Genomic DNA, 16,864 nt, shown 5'->3' on the forward strand with positions numbered 1-16,864 from the left:
TTATTTTTGCTGCGTTGGGTCTTCGTTGCTGTGTGCAGACCTTCTCTAATTGCGATAAGCAGGGGCTACTCTTCATTGCCTTGCGCGGGCTTCTCATTGCGGTGGCTTCTCTTGTTGCGGAGCACGGGAATCTAGATGCCCGGGCTTCAGGAGTTGTGGCTCGAGGGCTCTAGAGCACAGGCTCAGTAGTTGTAGCGCACGGGCTTAGGTGCTCCGCAGCATGTGGGATCTTCCCGGACCAGGGCTCGAACCCGCGTCCCTTGCATGGACAAGCAGATTCTTAACCACTGTGCCACCAGGGAAGCTCCTGCTTTTTTTTAATATAAGGCATATTCAAGTTTTGATAGAAAATTCTATATTAAGAAAAAAGAGAGGGATAGGGAGACCATCTATTCAGTAAATAAGACGTTTGAAAAAGTTGGGTGGCAATCCAGCAGTGAGTTGTGATAAGAATATCATGTTTAAATATACCAGGTCTGCTGCTCATTATAATCACCTGGGGGAGATACAAGACCGAATGCCCAGGCTGCCATCCAAATTACATCATAGTTTCTGAAGGTGGAACTCAGATATCAGCAGTTTTTAAAGTTTTCCAGGTGATTCTAATATGCAGTTAAGTTTGAGAAAGGAATTGTGGAAAAATCACTACCATATGTTGGGAAACTTTGAATATTTGAATAATATTGCATGGTCCCAAAACCAAAAACTAAAACAAAAGAAAACAAAAACTAGTTTTTCACTGTTTTCAAGTTTGACATGTCATTTATTAACCAACGTAATGAGTCTTGAACAAGATTATATAGTTAGATAACTGTTTTGTCAGTTCAATCAATGATTGATCCCATCACTCCAAGTGAAGAAAACCAAAGAGGCTTGATTATGTATTGATAAGATCTTGGTTTTCATTTTTTGGATCCTGAGCATGAAGGAGTCCTTAGTGCTTTTTTGTGGTAGATCGTTCTTTTTGTAATTACAAGTCTAAAAGTCACATGTATATGACATAAATCATAGTAAGCTAAATAAGGACATTAATGTTGTCCCTTCCCTATGAGAGGTAGGAGAGTCTCAACATACATAAAGACAAGAAAACATCTCTCAATTTTGTAATAATGCCAACTATTGTATCATTAAATAAAATAATGATTCATAGTCCACTATTGGCTTATTTTCTAGTCTTACTAACTAGATCTTAAACTACTTCATATCATTATATCAATGCCTGGAACATTCATAATAATTATATCAGAGGTTGAATATACCAAAAATGTATTATTTCATATGTCTATTTTACTTGCTCATCATTGTCAATATGGGATATTTAACAAAAGAGAAGACTTAAGACACTTTAGCCATTTCTTCCTTCTCAACATCAAAGCACCTTCTAAAGAAGGCCTTAGAGCTGGTCTTAAAATTAGTGTGTCCTAAGGCCTGAGGCATAAAAAGGAGTTGACTGGACAATGGCTTCAAAATCAAGAAGACTATGTGGTTGCCTTTCACTAATAAAACATTGAAACAAAGGTTTTGGTGATAAAATACTAAAATCATCGCTAATTTGATTGTTTATAGTATTTAGTAAGTGAATGTACTAAGAAAAATGAAATGGAATAAAGCAACCTTATAAATAAGATTAGTCTCTGCTAAATCAAGGATTGGAACCATTTCTTATGGTCACATTCAACTTACTGATCCATTTCAGGCCATGTTACATTTTGATGCATTCATTGCATGGTATTTAACATCAAATGACAGGAAAAGGTCAGCAATCAATAAGAAAAGCCTAGGATACAATCAGTCAGTGAAGTAAAAATTTAAACAGAAAGAGTAGCTTTGTAGTTATTATTTTAAAATGCTAAAAAGCACTTGCATCTTAATTGCTGATTATGTTTCAGCTTTTGTTTTTTTCCAGTTAATTCACACATTCCAATCTGATTAAACTGCATAATTGTATTCTCGCCTTAGTAACTATCATTTCAAAATGGTGATTGTGATCATTTTGGCAGAGTCTGACCTCTAGTTTACATCATAATATTTATCAATTAAAGATTTGTTTATCAAATTTATTTTGCCCAATATGGACAGAGAGCTTTTACTCAAGTGGCTTGATAGTTAGAAGATAGTTTGATAGATAGGTAGATAGATAGATATTGATATTTATAGTTATATTAGATATATATAGATAGGTGTTTTTATCAATAACAAGAATGGAAGAAAAATTAATAGTATATATACAAATAAATAATACATATAGTGTGCTACACCTAAGCTAAATATGGACATGGAGCCTTCAGAAATATCTATTTGCAAAAAAAATTAATATTTTAACTACAAATGGTTTATATTTATTCCTTTATGCTAGTTACAAATAACCACTAATTGGCAATACTCTGTTAGCCATGTTTATTTTGCTGTATATTTTTTGAAAAACAATGAAAATTAGGGTGTGTTTTTTTAATTTAAGAAAGACTGAATTTTAATCCATTCCTGCCTTGTATAAAATTAGTAAGGTTTTGCCAGAAGATCATGCTGTATCATTCACCCTATGCTACTAGAATGATTTTTAAAAATTGTATAACCTGATCTATTTTGCATCTTATTTACTTTAATAGATATTCAGTAGGTTATACTAGGCAGTTATGAATGGAAAGAATAGTATTTAGCCAAAGCAAAACCAGGAGAATTCCAAATTGCTGAGTAAAATTAAAGCCTTTGAGAGTTTAAATTTAGTATGTTGGAATTTTTTTTGCAACCATCATGAAATTTAAGTATCGAAATCTAATTCATTACATTTGAAATTAAAATGTGGTTTGGATTAGACTTAACTCTTGAAAATGGTTTTTAGCACTAAAGTGGCAATTCACTGCACACCGTAAATTCAGCATTTATATGCTTTCTGTAGTCACATATTTTAATGAAAAATAAAATGCATGGCAAGCCTTTGATGAACTCCTGTAGACACTCAGGAGTTCACCTGGAAAATGACTTGGGATCCTCAGTGCTACAGTGTACTATCTTGTTAAAATGTTTCCTTCCCTCAAGGACAGATAGTGATGACTCGCATTTGGTTTAATTGGAACCTATTAAAATATAGCTCTATGTTGAATTAAAATGAGTTTAGATTTGTGAACTGAGTATACATTTGGCCACTAGAAATCTTTGTTACATCCACTAAGAGAGACTTACTAGAATAGCCATTCCATTGTATTGGTCTGTCCATCATTTACGATTCCATAGCTAACAACCCATTTGGTGCCTTTACCTGCATATTTTGCAAATTGTCTCAAAGAGCTACTGGGTAACAACTATTGCAAAAATCCCAGTGGGAAGATGTTTCAACTTCCAGTTTCAAGAACTGATTAAAATGATTTAATGCCAAGCTGACTGCATAATTATTTCCAGTGCAAAATAGACTGAGTGATAGTTTATCATCTGCATTGGCAGACCTGCTAAAGGATTTATTTTCTGTTACAAATGAAGACTGAAACAGTTTGGGAGATTTAAGAAGGAACTTGAATATTTTCTTTTGAATTTTAGTAACTGCAAACCAAGGGTTACCTTGTATTATTGATTTTATTTCTTAGTGGTGGGATTAGATGTATGAATTGAGACAGAATGTCTAAAGTGAATGACATTGTCAGTGACACAGACATATTCAGCTAAAGTTCATTGTTAGTAAAACCGATCAAGAGCCTGATAGGCTTAAAGATAACTTACTATTAAACTATAAACTTCACCTTTTTCAGTAGGAATAAATTCTTTTTTTTTTTGAAATTTATTGTCATTAAATTCACACAAATTAAAAAAAAAACTTTTATGTTACAACATTGGTGAATTTTCACAAAATGATCACTTGAGTCCTTTTATTTATTGAGATGTTAGCCTAAATTTGGCATTCAAAGACAGCCTAAAACACTGACCCCAGTAGTCCAGTAACCAGGACTTTTTAAACAACCCTTTCCCATCTTTAACTAACATTGTACTTTATGTTAAATAGTTGACAGTTTTTACTAACTAGAGCTTCCTGTATATTTTTTTGCCTTGTTTCCTCTCTTACTTTTCATATGTGGTCTATACATTATAAAATATTTTCTTTATGTTTTTTGTTCATTTGTTTGTTTTACTTCCTCAAGCTTAGAGAGTTAAACAACAACTCTGTCTTGCCACAAATTTTCTTATTGCAAGCCAAAGACAAAAATTGTCAAATGCATTTAATAATGTAATGAAGAGTTGCCATTTTGCCTGTTTGTTGACACTCTTTCCAAAGAGTTGATTAATTTTGTCCACTTTGTATACTAATTAAGAAACATTTTACACTTAATCTATGACATAGTTGGACATTTTAAACACATAATAAACAAAAAATTCTGTTTGAATTTTTTTATGTAGCAATTTTTATACAAGTGACTGCAAGACATGTGAACTTGGAAACAGAAGACCTGTTTTATGGTTTAGACTGTGCTGCTACTAACTGGTTGGGTGAAATCACGCTTGTGTCTTAAGCTTCCTAAGGCTCGATTACTTTATCCGTAAAATAAGAGAGTTTAACTAGATAATGTCTAAAGTGTCTTCCAGCCTAAAATATTCACTTTCTATTATCCCAAACAATATGGCTATATTTTCAATCACACTGACACCCAAAAAGGTAGATTCGACTAGTACTATTCTCCAGTTTTGATGATGTTTCCAGGTCACTCAATTATGAAATTTCAGAATAAGATTTTGGTCAAACTTGTTATTGAACTGACATTTTCCATCTTTACCAATACCTCATTAAGGCAGGCTATATAAGATGAAATTTGAGACCCAACTCCAGGAGGGCTGAGACTACAACCTGTTACTGGGCATTTCCCACATATCATTTCCAGTTTCCGGATAGTTTCTGTATATTAGGTGAAGCCATTTATTGCTGATGATAGCATGAGTAAAGGAAAGAGCTACAGATGACTTTGGCAAAAAAAAAAATATGTAGAGATTTGTGCATCTAGGACACTAAATATGGCTTATATCCAATATTTATATGGATATTTTAAAAAAACTGTATACTTTTGAAATAATGCCATTGTAGTCAGTTTGCTCTGGAAAAGGGCCTGTAATGATAGGATGATCTGCCTGGCAGTATATGGTAAGGTCCCAGCAAAGCAATCTCCGAAAACATGAAGAATTCTTTTGATTACACCGGATGATTGCCGTATCATGCAAATCATGCTGATATTGCATAACTTAAGTTGGTTTTCAGTCATTAACATACATTTGAGGGTAATAATGCTTTTAATGGCTTGAATTGTATTTGTGTAAATGTATATTTTATCCTCATTCCTTAATTCATAAAATGAGGAAAGAAATCCAAGAGAATACCTTCAGCAGATGTTGGAGCTGGAACAAGCTCCCTCCGCCTTTTTTTTAATCATTGTGTTCTTTTGGAGTTAACGCATTTATGATTCAGTAATATTATTAAACTAAAACAGGTGTGGTTCCTGGACATCCTGGGTTATGAGAATTTTCTACTGTGTTTTATTATCTCTTTTATCACCTGTAGTAATGATAAGCATGTTCAAGGGGAAGATGACCACAGTACTAGAGCATCTCTATTTTGAGCTGAAATAAAGAGCTGGAAATGCTGATGACAGGGAGGAGAGGCTTGTAAGGACACACAATCAACACCATAGCATAGCTCTGGAATGAGTTCTGAAAAGCCACAGTCTCTCAGGGCTGCTGCCCAAAACAGGAACCTTCAAACGTTGTATAATTTCCATGCTATCAGAAAGTGTGCCGCTCTCTTCCCTGGTAAAAATAGTAAACAAAACAAACACATAAACAAACAAATCCTCTTTCTGGCTCTTCCACAACTACTGATACCTCATTCACCTTTTAATGTTAACATTTTTGATTCCTCTCAAATACAAACATCTCTGGAAGAGAAAACACATCAAGATAATGTTTGCAACCTCACTAGGACCAATAGGTTGGGAATAAAGCAAGGGAAAGGGAAAAGGGACTATAGAAAAAAGCCCTGCGTAAAAAATGGCAGTTTCAAATCTGCTCCCATAGAGAGTAATAAAACTCCACCAAAAATCTAAGTATTTTATATGAATTTTCCTAACTTATAAACGCGAGCAGTAGATTTAAAAAATCTTGTATTTGAAAAAGTATGCATACTGGCCCTTCTGTTGTGTCCGTTTAAGCTGGTCTATGGGCCATATGGGGCACTTAAATGATATCTCAGTTTAGAGTTGGGAGAATTTAATTCTAATCCCCAAGGTGCCACTTCTGAATGGCCTTGGGAAATTCAGCTAAAATGTAAACTTCCTGAGATCTGAGTTGACATCTCTGTATTAGTTAGCATCCCAAAAGGAAACAGACAACATGCTCAGAATAAATTAAGGAGGATTTATTTACAAGGGGACTAATAATAAAAGTCTGGGGGGGGAAATAAGGAAAGTACAGGGCCTAGTGCAGGAGCCCAGGCCAGCAACAGCAAAGCTGTCACAACACCAGGCCCTAAGAAAAGAGGGAAGGATGAGGCTATTGGAGGCTGGAAGGTGAGGGGACACATGGAGAGGAGCAGTGGGCTATTGTCAAGCTGAGCAGTCAGTCAGGGGGACCTGCAAAGCCAGGGGTCCAGGGGAATAATACCCTTGTCCCTCTACTTTCTCCCTCATCCTTCTGATTAATCTTCTGCCAGGGCTCCCCACTAGCTGACCCCCCTCAGAGGTCATGGGCTTGCGAGCTGGTGAACGTTATCCGTACAGGTCAGCCTTGGGGCAGAGGGCAGCATGAAGAGTAGAGGATGGATATGGAAAGGCAAACATAGCGGTCTGGCACAATCTCTTGGGCAGCCTTTTCTTTACAACTGGAAAACTGGGACAGTGTATTGCATTTAGTAGGCACTGAATTATTATAGAATCTCTCTCTTTTTTTTTCATTTCTAAAATGTAGAAATTAAGTTGTAAGGATTAAGATCCAAGGTCTCTTCTAGTATTAATCTTCCTGTTTCACGCTTGAGATAAGAATCTAAAAGAGACATTTGGGAGAAATTCTGAGAGCTTTGGATGGCCTACCTTAAGGTTAGATATCATGTACCTCAAGAAACAAGTCAGCCTATTTAAAGCTAAAACCTATTTAAAACACAAAAACCGAGACAACATTTTTTTGAGCAATATCTCATGCAGCACATGAAAAGCAGGGGCATGTTTACTATAGATTCCTACACCTTTGAGAAGTTTTCACTATTTACATTCTATGGATAGAGTGGGGGATAGGAACTGGGTGTTTATTTTTGCTATTATTGTTGTTATGTGTTTTTAATAACAACCATGTCATTAGAACATGCAGTCATAGGTGAATGATTAACTACAGATCAGTTTCTATTTGGGGTTTTTTCATGAAAGCCATTCAAACTTTGAAATAGTATATTAGTTGGAAAAAGAAACTATTCCATAAATCCATTACACATTAACTAAGAACTACTCACCAAATATGACAATTCTCACCAAAAGGCATTATCTAGAATATAAATATATGCCCTAGGTTAAGCTTATTCCTCAACCTCAGAAAAGAAAGCATTTGAATATGGCAGTGTTTAAGCTTGGCTGCCCTATTATGAAAATAAAACTTCAGAACTAAAACCCTAAGGCTGAAGGATGGATTTAATCTATGGATTAAAAGGAAGATCGCTACATACTCCTACATGATCTCAAAACATGTATCTCTTACCCATTCACATTGTACTCCCCAGCAGTCATCACTGTAATCCATGAACAACCCAAAGCTGCAGAAGGACATCATCATGGTTCCATATGCAGCTGGTCTCTTCACTTGGGACAGTGATAATCATATCACAGTTTCACAGAGTGGGACTGATCCAGGGAATGATGACAGTAGGATGCCAAGCCATTTTAAATACACATCAAAGCCAATTTAGAAACTTGGCTTAGGTGTGGAATGATGGGAAATGAAGCACTTGGCTTTCAGAATTTCAAGGACTCACATTAACGGGAAAGCACTGCATAGATAAAAGGCGATGAGAAAGAATGAACAGCTGTGCCAGGCTTTGCTTAGTGGTTACACTGCCGGGCACAGCCTTTAGATGTACAAAGGAAAAGAAGCACTGCCAACTTTGCAATTTCTTTTTCACCTATGTCTGAATGCATAGAAATAACATCTGTAACTGGAATAGTTCCCCTTTCCTCTTATTCCACTCTCTTACACTTGAACAGCTGGACATTGGGCTTAATCCACTAATAGTAATATTACTTGATCTAAATAAAGGTTTTAGAATGTTGAGGTCCTAGAAATGGGAATACAAAGAAAAGATTATATGGGGAATCCATTCAAAATTAACTTATTTGGTATATTGTTAGATAGTATTGCAGGGTAGTCAAGAGTATAGATATTGGAGCCAAAAATACATGGGTTTGAATCCTGACCTTGCCCTTACTAATGGACTACTTTGAGCAATATATGCCTCAATTTCCTCATCTGTAATATAGGGTAATTATCTCTACCTTAGAAGAATTCCTGAATGTATGGGCTCATAATATTAGTTGTTACTGATATTACTGTTGTTGTTATTATATTTCTTAAGCTGAGACCAGCTATTTGAGCAGAGGAGAATATAGGCTTGGGTAAGGACTTCATCTTCTCCAAGCCCTTGGTCAAGAAAGTAGACCACGAGTGGGTCAGAGAGAAGCAGAGGAAAGAAGTAAGTGTTAGCAAGGTAGGGGAATGCAAGGTGGAGGGCAGACACATCTTTGGAAGATATTCTGGACAGATCTTAGTTAATTTTAAATAAAAATAAATAGCTTTGGCATTTTGGTAGTTTTCAAAGAGGGAGTTTCTCTCTCTTTCTCTCTCTCTCTCTCTTTTACTATGTCAATGCCTTTATCCATTCCCATTTGAATCACCCCAGGTTTGCTTTTCTTGGCTATGTTGTCATTTCCCATTCATTTCATATATTTGTGTGACACAAAAACTGATGTAGGAAACATTTTCACACATTTATCCTCCTTTTGCCCCTATGCTCAGTCTTGACTGCTATTGTATTTGCTTACTTTACCAATATGTCACTTCAGGGCTCACCCTCTCATTCATTTCTTCAACAAAAGGAACAGAGCAGTTTTTCTTTTACTTCATTCCTGCTTTTTCATAATTCCAATACAATATGTCAATCTACTCCTAAATGTTCAGGCTACTGTTTTCTTCTGTTTTTTCTTTTTACAGTTTATGTTAACTGATGGCTTAGAAGTCATCCTCTAAATTTTGGAACATGTTTTCACAAGAAAAATAGAATTTGGGGCACTTTTCTCCAAAACACATTTATTTACTTATAAATTATATATATATATAAAATCATATTAATGTATTATGTACATTATGAAACACATTTAAAAACAGAAATAGAATAAAATGAGATAAAACTGAAAACAGATTTTCTTCCTGTAGTCCAATGGATCATTAAAGCTTAAATAATAATAATAATGCAAAAAAAGAAAAACAAGAGGAAGTAAACTTGACTGTATTCTCTGAAAATAATAAATGCCATATAATTTTGGAAAACTTGAGCAAATTTTATACTGTTTATTTAAAGTATACCTCTAAGCATTTCTTACACATTTCTCAATCCTATATTACTACCCTTTAAAATGTTCTGTGTTATCAATAATTGTGTATTACAAATTATAGTCTCCTTTGAGATCACAACTTGTTAATTGTTCCCTTATTTACTAATTTCTTTGTGATATATATCTTCTTGTATATGTCAAGAGGGTTTAATGAGGGGAAAGCCAGAAGACAGTAAAATAAATGGAAATAAAATATTTAACACCATTCTAAAAAGCAATGGCAAAATTCCAGGGAAACATGCCTGCTGTACCTGGAAGTATATTTTATTCTTGGCCTCACAAGAAGATATTTAGAAGAATTATAAATAGAGGTTTTGTTGCTAAAGATTCTTTCAACATAGTTTACTGGCATAAAAAAAGTGATGAAACTTTCTTATATCAGCGTACCCTTAGTATGCTTGGCAAATTTGTTTTATATCCTTTAGAAACATTAAATTCCTAATTAATGCCTGCATTTAATATGAATATTAACTCTCCATTTGTGTATTTGTTTAATATTAGAAAAGGAAGGTTCACTAGAAACATTACAATTTTCATTTCTATAGATGAAAAAAACTTTGTTTTACTATTTTATGCTAGAAACGAGGTATGATTCGGTAATTTTGAAATAGTAGTTAGCTATTAACCCCCTTTTTCTCCCCTGTTTTTTGCTTGCTTTTCACAGGTGAAACTACTGTCACATACAAGTAAAAGCAGCTCTGATTAGTCAGCTGTTTCTATTACAACAGCAGCACATAAACCTTGGATTAACAATCAAACTCTTTTGGAATGAAAATAGAAATTATTACTGAATGCTGATCTAATCTATTGCCTTTATAATCTGAAACACATAATTGACCACTTAATTGCTGTAGTTTTGTGTACATCATTTTTTTCTTCAATTAGAGTGAAATTTCTTGGAGAGGTAAACCATGTTTTGTACCATCTGTATAGCTCTTGTATAATAGCTTGGTACCCTCCTAATGAAGAATTCATCTTGTTTTTCCAAACCAGAGAATTTCTTTGTGGGTGAGGGAGTTGGGATTGACTATTGCCACGAGACAGGCAGAGGCTGTTTAGACCCTTAGATATCAAGATGGCCATAGTGCTGTCTCTTGTTCTTCCCAAGCCATGGCAAAGAGGCATGGTTGCCACTCCACCATCCTCCTGATGCTGGGTCTCACACAATCCCTGATTCCCGGCTGCCTAGGATCCTGTTGTAGCAGATGAGCGCTAATAGACAGTTGTAAAGTAATTAATAGAAAAACGAAAAGTATTGGTGAGGTTGGCTGGAAGAGGCATTTCAATACAAAGAGTGAATCCGGCATTCCTCAGGGATTTATAGAAAGTCTATTTCATGTAGATGGTGTTTTCCCTAATGATTCTTATTTTTTTCTGACTTTTTTTTCCAGGCTCATTATTTCAACTCAGTGTCTCACTCTCAGTTCTCTACTATATTTCTCCATTCTGTAATTCAGTCCTTGAGGGAGGTGAAATCAGCATGCCAAACAGTTTTTGAAGCTCAGAGAGATGACTAGCTGGTGTATACGCTCTGCCCTTAAAACTAAGAATCGTTGTCTAATAAAACAGAAAAATCTCAAGAATGTGGATGAAACAAATTAGGTTTTTGTGCAAATCTAATTGACGCATGCTCTCTTTGATACGGTTTTTTACGTCAAAATAGGGTTTGTTGAGTCAGGCTGTTAATGATTGTTCTATTTCTTCTCGCTGGTCCTAAGCTCCTTTTAAGGATGTTCATAGCAAAAATTGTTTTCAAGCCATATCCAAAAAGGTGTTAATATTGACATATTGTTTTAACTTGATGAAACTTGAGAGAGCTGACAGCCCTTCGTTTTAGCCTTACCTCCTACAATTTGTTATTTCTTGAAAAAGTTGTCTTTTCCCACTACAGATGAGATTTGAAGTTTAATAAGCCTTAGCAATAGCCTACGGTGAGTAAGTAGTTTACTCTTATGCAAGATCTAGCATATTTCTGGAAAGACAAAACATGGCACATAAAATGTGTTAGTAATAACATTCAGTGGGTAGAGAGGATTCCAAAGGTGGATTCCCAAGCCCACATCTGAGCTATAAGACATTATAAAAGTTAATTTGGGGCCAGTGATTTGTCCTTTGACCTCATTTCTCTGATAGGCATTAAGAAGAGTTGTTGATTTTTCAGTTTGTTTAGCTTTTCACTTGTTGTTAGGACAGAGTGTAACTTCTAAGCTCTTTATTTGCTGAACAGCAGTCCTTCTTTTAAGACTCTCTCTACCGGGCTTCCCTGGTGGCGCAGTAGTTAAGAATCTGCCTGCCAACGCAGGGGACACGGGTTCAATACTTGGTCTGGGAAGATCCCACATGCCACGGAACACCTAAGCCCGTGCGCCCCAACTACTGAGCCTGCGCTCTAGAGCCTGCGAGCCACAACAACTGAGCCCATGTGCCACAACTACTGAAGCCCGCATGCCTAGAGCCTGTGCTCCACAAAAAGAGAAGCCACCACAATGAGAAGCCTGAGCACCTCAACAAAGAGTAGTCCCTGCTCGCCACAGCTAGAGAAAGCCCACGCGCAGCAACGAAGACCCAACATAGCCAAAGATAAACAAATAAAATAAATACATTTATAAAGAAAAAAAAGACTCTCCCTACCTATAACTTGAATTCGCCTCTTAGCTACCGACAAGTTGCCCTTGCTGTGGCACCTGTTCCTTTTACCATCCTCTGGTAAACATGGTCATTATCCACCCGTGCTTATCTGATGATACTTGTATCCCTTAACTATGCCTTCAATACCACTGCATTACAACCACCACAAAATTTCAATGACATACAATAATAAGAAGGCACTTACTTAGATCACACATCTAAGGGTTTTCTGGGTGGGGGTCAGTTGATCTGGATGGGGTTTGGATGAGCCTGTTGATTTCAGCTGGACTCATTTATGTATCTGGAGGTCAATTGGAGTCAACCAACCTACGCTAGGCTCAGCTGGGGCAGTCGGGTTTTGTTCTACATGACTCTCAGCTTCCTGCAGGAATTGGCCTACTAGCTAGGGTATCTCATTATCATAGGAGAGGCTCAAGAGAGAAAGCCTAAATGCATTGGTACTTTTCAAGCCTTTGTCACTCATGTACCCTAACATTCCATTTTCCAAAAAAAGTCACATAACTGAATTTAAAGTCAAAGAGTGGGGCAGTATACTCCATCTCTTTATTAGAACTGTGAAGTAACACATCAAAGGGTGTTGATACTCAAGAAGGGGTAAAGGTTTGAAGCCATTAGTAGAATCTAGTACATGTATCTTCATCCAAATCCAGTCTATGTCCCAGACCTTGGAACACTGCAGTGATTCAGCCTCCTCAGAGTATTTGTAATTATTGGGTAGAAACATATTAAATGTTGAATTTCTCTCCAATTTCATTGTATTCACAATAAAGTACTTATTCTTTAGATGAAAGACTTAAAGCTTTATTATTCTTCCACATGGTTTTATTTGTTAGATACATTTGGTAAAAACACATGAACAAATAAAAAGTCCATCCTAAAAAAACCACTGAACCTCAGGACTGATTGTGATCACACCATGCAAAAAATAGAGCAAATCTCATCCCAAAGACAAAATCTAAGCAATTTTGCATAATGACAAAGGTAATTCGTTCTGTTTAAGTAATGAAAAGAAAAAAGTGTTTTAGGGGATGGTCACAGTAAAAACATGAGTTTTACCAATGAAATAAAAATCCTAGTCTGTTCTTGGCAAAACACATTATTGTATACAAATAAAATAATCATTCACTACAAAGTTTTAAAGAAGAAAACAAAGAATATGTCCACTTATGAATCCTTTCTTACCCTAAGGGCACCTAATTTGATTCCTTTAGGCCTCTGTGTCCTTAACTGTATAAAGAGCAGCTGGGAAAGTTGACACTAAACTGTCTTCCTCTGCTAACATATCTAAACTCATTATGTTGTCAGATTGATACTGTTTATTCCATTGAGTCAGCAATCTGTCCTAGAAAACAGCATTCAGTGAAGAGGTGTTTTTGTCAGGGACCGATTACCTAGGGATGGCTCTTAGCAAAATTGTGAATTGGGCCAGAAACTTGTTTCGGCTTCTTATAAACTTGAAAAGATTGATGAAATGCTAATAGTCATTTAGACATTTCTAACATATATCAATTTAATTTATTCAGCCAAGACTTCTTGAGTACCTACTTGGTGCTAAGTGCTGTGACACGTGCAGGAGATAAAATGGTGAACAAACCAGATATGATTCCTCACTCACACACTGATGGTAAAAGTGGAAACTGGTTTAAATGCTTTGGAAAACTGTCTGCCATGTCTACTGAAACTGAACATATGCATACCCTTTGACCCCCAAATTATACTACTATGTATATATACCACAAAGATATGTACATATATTTACCAGAGATATATACTTTTTGTGAACATATATTTAGAGCAGCATTATTTGAAATAAAGTCCAAGAACAGGCAAAAGATATCACAGTTTTTAAAAGTCAGGAAATGTTTACCTTTGGAGTATAACAACCTAGACATAGTACCAGGAGTCTTCTGGGGTGCTGCTGGTCTTCTGCTTCTTAATTTGGATACTTGCTACACAGTTGTGTTTAATTTGTGAAAATTCGTTGACCTCTACACTAAGGATATATGTACTTTACTGCATGAATATTATAATTTGATAAAAAGTTATCTCCCTCCCTAAGAAAAATGACCATGGGTAGTTTACAGTTTAGAATGGGAGACAAATAAGCAAACAAGAAAATAGATAAATGGCAAAAGGTGCAATGAAAGAAATGAAGAGAGTGTAGCAAATATTAACCAAGTATCTCCAATGGAGAAAGCACCCTGAAAAAGAGGATCCTTTGTTTGACAATCACAGTCAACATATGCAAAACAGTTGGCTATTCAGTACTGCCATCTGCCTTCCGGTATTGCAGGTACTTGTCGAAAAGGAGGTGCCCCTTTCTAGTGGAGGATGTTGTAGGATGTTGACACTGGTCAGGTGATCATTGTGATTTTTTTTGGTAATGCATGATTATGCACTGCTCTTTGAATATTCTTGCTTTAACAACTATAATTATTCTGACCAACATGCCTGTGGTTATACTCCTCCATCCTGCTAGCACCTGTTCTCTTGTATAATTCCCCTACCCCAAAGGAGGTACTGTTGGCATTTGAGGAATTATAATGGGATCGGTGACATTAAGAACATCTGGGAAGCTGGTACTTTGGCTGCATTATGGACAGACATAATTTAGACCTGTTAATTAATTAATTTTTGTTAGTTGAGATCCAGAGAGTGCATGAATCTTTTTTCAATCTTCAAAAGCATTTTTTCCCCTTGGCTATATTCTTAGGCATCCCGGAAATTTACTGCATATATTTAATAATGAGTTAGAACTGTCACTTAAAAAAGAGCCCTACTGTATTATAGTAAATGAATATTTATAGATCAAACTCTAAGTTCTCCTTGAGTCCAATTTAGTCACAATTCAAAGGAAGTTGAATTATGCCAATCTGCCTGTGAAATATCCTTGGCATTCTAGGATATGAACATGAGTCAATAACTATACTTTCATCATCACTTTTTCCTGTAATTAATTTGTGAGCAGAAAAAATCCATTTTTGTAATTATAACAATTTTAAAAGCACAGAATGTGTTTAAAATATGCTGTTAATGTGTAACAGGCTAAACAACCTCTAAGAAACGTAATCCTGATTGATTAGAAAAAGATTCATCTCCACTTACTCTGTGCTACCAAATTTCTTGGCTTGGTTACCAGACCACTACATGTTGCTAGCTGTCAGGTTACATCATCTGCATGAGAATCAACTCATCCTGACAAATTGGATTCTCCAGTCCGGTAAGGAGACAGCAGTTGGAAGTCTCCTTTGAAAAGAGCTGTTTTAAGTCAACTCTTCACTATCCAGTGTTTAATTATCTAGTTCTCTTTATCCAGGACTTTGCCTCTCATCCCCCACTCCTTGCCTTTTGGCCAATTCATTCCTCATCAATTGACCCACCAGGAGGTGGGCAGGGTGAGAAAAGAGAAAGGAACTTAACTGGTCAATTGAGCAACTGGATACATCTCTGGGCCCTCGTTATTCTTACTCTATAAACCTTGTAGAGATAGTATGCAACTGCTTTAGAAAAGTGCTATATAGGAGAGTGAGAAAAATTGCATTTAAATTTTGAGTCTTAGGGAAAGCACACTTAAATAGCACTGAAAATGTGATTATTTTCTAATCTTCAAATTCATGATGTAATTTCTGAAAGAAATAGAATGGTATCTTGAAGGGTTAAATTTAAAAATTCATTCTGTAACCTCTTTGGTTTGTGTGTAAAATAGTTTCTTGGGTTATATATTTGGGAAAAAAAATGTGTCATTAGCCCAATGAAAGACATCTCCTTGAGAGTGGATATATTTATGTTCAAACGTGTTGGTTATTTTTTCTTCTCCTCAAACATGAAATTATGGTCCTCAGAAAAAATAGGAGCTATATAGGACTGGGTTTAAATCAAAAGGATGCCCGTTATTTATATGTATTTAAAACAAATATGCATACGCATAAGCACAGGAGAGAAATTGCAATGTAATTTGACTATCGGGGGAGCTTAACACTGGAAAAGAATTCAGCACAAACTCTAGTTTTTTCAGTCTTTTCTATAATGATGGAAATTGGGGAAAACTTTTACTGAATTAAATCAAATCAATGTTTGGGTAAATACTTCAAAATCTTGAGTATACATATTCTTCATTTCCATGAGTCATTTAGCTCATTCATCCAACAAGTATTTATTGAGCACCCAGGATATACCAGGCACTGTTCTCCAGCACTGTTCTGGAGGTGCTGTGGAGATACAGACAAAGTCCTTATTCATTTTATTATGGGACAAAATGACTAAGGAACACCATTATGGAACAAACTCAAAGGATCATCAACGGAGAATAGAGCAAAAAAATTGCCTTGCTGATTAACTGCCAAACTTCCAACATTTCTGTGGGTGGCAGGTTGATTGCCTAGACAGGTATAAATCAAGCATTCTCTCCAGTACATGTTTTGCCTTTTTACTGATAAAAAGTGCTTGGGGGGACACAAGTTGGTACTGGTTTGGAACCCCTCAAACACCACCAGTTTTTTGCTCAAAAGCATGGGCAGGTTTGAAAACAGAAGGTCACCATTCCTTAAAAAGCCTCCTTTTTTTTTTTTTTTTTTTAAATTAAGAATTTATTATGGGTA

The 16,864-nt window shown here is 35.8% G+C and overlaps 1 protein-coding gene across 4 annotated transcripts in view; it reads left to right on the plus strand.

Annotated features, from left to right (window-relative positions):
• The window catches only part of CRPPA (CDP-L-ribitol pyrophosphorylase A), a 426,528-nt gene continuing 409,664 nt past the window's right edge, over positions 1 to 16,864 (plus strand). For all 4 annotated transcript variants that reach the window (XM_082398504.1, XM_082398506.1, XM_082398505.1 and 1 more), the window contains exon 1: positions 1 to 16,864. This exon is cut by the window's right edge and continues 12,145 nt beyond it. The gene's annotated coding sequence lies outside the window, so the exon portion shown is untranslated.

This window comes from Balaenoptera borealis (assembly GCF_965194805.1).
Source record: "Balaenoptera borealis genome assembly, chromosome: 7".
Taxonomy (NCBI): domain Eukaryota; kingdom Metazoa; phylum Chordata; class Mammalia; order Artiodactyla; family Balaenopteridae; genus Balaenoptera; species Balaenoptera borealis.